The sequence below is a fragment of the Montipora capricornis genome, chromosome 4 (assembly GCF_036669925.1).
Source record: "Montipora capricornis isolate CH-2021 chromosome 4, ASM3666992v2, whole genome shotgun sequence".
Lineage (NCBI taxonomy): Eukaryota > Metazoa > Cnidaria > Anthozoa > Scleractinia > Acroporidae > Montipora > Montipora capricornis.
The window spans coordinates 37,419,051-37,421,550 of NC_090886.1; the positions used below are offsets into that span (position 1 = coordinate 37,419,051).

The following is a 2,500-nucleotide window of genomic DNA, read 5'->3' on the forward strand; positions in this document are numbered from 1 at the left end:
GGGGTCTCTCCTCGAAGACAAAGTTTGACTGCTAATGCTTCCGGTTTTTCTTGGAATCAGGGCGCTGCATTCTGGAAGCCTGGGGAAGAGTTTCTATTCGAGTCGGAATGGATTCGAAGTCCAACCAGTTTTGCGGCAAGTCTAGGCTCTGATATGGACTACTGGGGCGCGAAATATAAAAAGGTTTCTATATGATTTTTAAGAGCCACTGAAAAAGGCTCTCACTAGCTTCATCCCGAAAAATAGGCTCTCGCCTCTTTCCCAGACCCCGCGTTACCTCAACCAGAAGTCTGGTGCAGCTGGGATTCCGGGAAAAGCAGTGAATCCAACATGAATCCTTGGAAAGACGAAGAATTGAAAAGTTTCTGCAGGGAGGCAGATTTCGATAAGGATCATGTAGAAGTTAAAGAACTGGCATCGAGAATTTGGGATTTTGTTCATGAAATCGCTAAGTTTATTGGCGTGGAAGATTCCCTTTTCGAAAACTCTGTGATCCCAAGCGGCAGTTTTTATGAGGATCTTAAAGCGGAAGGTCCAGATGAGTTTGATTTCATGATTTGCTTGGAAGACTTGTCTGAGCCTGGTGTGTGCGAGGAAAAGGAAATTCCGTTACGACCGGTTCGCGATCCTGGGTATATTGACGTTCAAGTCGTCTCCGAAGTTCATCGCTGCCGATGGCAAAGGTATATTTCTCGACGTGGAAATCTGAGACCCGACGTCCTCTTGCAAAAATTTCAGCGACTAATCGAGAAAGCTCTGAAGGAAATTAAACCTGTTGCCCACGATAGGTTATCGTGGGGGAGTTTCGACGTGGTACTAAGAAAGATTCCCGTGACGATGAAGCTGACATGGAATGGGAATAAGTACTCTGACTATGAAATAGCCGTCGATTTAACTTTGTGTATTAAAATGTCTGGATGGCCCGAAGCTTCAGAAGTTCGAAATCGAGTCGAGAGAGGACATCCCAGGTACAAAGCCATTCGTGAAGCAAGCCGTGTGGGCCATCATCTCGTCGCGTCCACGATCGGCGAGTCTGGAAAGCGACGACCTTGCTGGCGTTTGTCGTTCTTAGCTGCCGAGGGCATTCTACTCAAGCACATTTGTAAAAGCCCAAAGCCTATACACAAGATGACTGTTAAATTTCTCAAGGTCTTGCGAAAAAAAAAAATGAGGAAAACCTTTGTCTTCTCGAGCGCGGAGGCGTAGATGAAGAGGATTATTCAGCGTTTAGACAGTCTTACATCATGATAACCTGGTCTCTTAGTTCTTACGTTTTGAAGACAATGTTTCTGCAAGAATGGCTTGAGTTCCCCCAAGATTCTTACTGGAGTAAAGATAAACTGAGCGAACGAGTCAAGAGCATTTTAAAAAGAGTCCATAATAGTGTAAAACAAAGAGACATTCGTAGTTTTTGGGTCCCAGATTACAAGCTCTTTCATTTCCGAGCAAGAAATGCAACGCAAGTTGATCGTTCCGTGTCAAAGCTTTCATCTTTAATCGACAGACTTGGAGAATCTAACGAGAAGTCGCAGCCTAAAACGAGGAGAAGACCTCCTGAGAATGAGTGACGTGATCGGAGGTTTTATATTCCTGATCTGGACGAAGTTAAATTGTTTTAATTAAGTTTGATCGAATTTACCTTAGGCTAATGTAAATTCGTTCCAACTTACTGCAAGAACAATATTTGCTACTATTGTGGTTACCTCGTGTTGCTAGGCAAATCAGTACTATGACCACAGGTAGTCCAGGCTCGGTCAGGTATAGCCTGCGAGCAGGCTCTCTCTCTTCGGTGGGAGAGAAGGAGAGCCTGCACGCATCCCTTTGAATTTTGAATGCCGCCTCCTGATGTCACGCTGAGAGAGCTGTCAAAAATTAGCCAATCAGCGCGCACCAGAAGTAAACATTGAAAAAAAACACAGAAAACAGAAACCCACGCGTTGTGTATTTCAATTTGCCCGAGGCAGAAACTAAAAAAAACTGTAAAGGAAGGAAGCCTTCGCCAGAAAAGCCTAACAACTATTGCTGATGCTGTAAAGCGTAGCTGAATATTCAGTACGGTAATTCGTCGAAGTCCCTTCCGCGGAAAAAGTGTTTCGTTCGTCAGGGAAAAATTTAGCACACAAACTTCAAACGACGAGAATCGTGATAGAGACATTCGTTTTCCCTGACCGCATCTCCACTGTGCCACTGTGTGAGACTCGTCGACCACAACTGCTGCCAAATTTCGGTAAAGCGAAGCGGAATTATCTTTTTAAATTTATTTTAATGAAATACAGACATTACAACTGCTACATCACACTTTAATACTAGACAGATATTCTAATACCTACACCATTTTATTTCAATTGTGGTTATAGATATGTATTTTACTAATTCAATAATTTGAAAATTGGAATATTTTGTTTTCAAGTGTATCGGAGTATTGCGGAGTTACGAGGAGATCGAGCAATCATTTGTGGAGCCGCCTTTTCGGCTTAGCCTAATACTTGCTAAAATCGTG

General features: G+C 43.3%; 2 protein-coding genes and 2 pseudogenes across 4 annotated transcripts in view; 2 read left to right on the forward strand and 2 right to left on the reverse strand.

Moving 5' to 3' along the window:
* Positions 1 to 2,500, reverse strand: part of LOC138046899 (lysophosphatidic acid receptor 1-A-like) — a 390,671-nt gene that overhangs the window by 109,418 nt on the left and 278,753 nt on the right. The gene's annotated exons all lie outside the window — the stretch shown is intronic.
* The window catches only part of LOC138046896 (histamine H2 receptor-like), a 128,520-nt gene that overhangs the window by 87,494 nt on the left and 38,526 nt on the right, over positions 1 to 2,500 (forward strand). The window lies entirely within an intron of this gene.
* Positions 1 to 2,500, reverse strand: part of LOC138046646 (uncharacterized) — a 203,584-nt pseudogene that overhangs the window by 34,870 nt on the left and 166,214 nt on the right.
* Positions 322 to 1,568, forward strand: LOC138044922 (cyclic GMP-AMP synthase-like receptor 1; annotated as a pseudogene).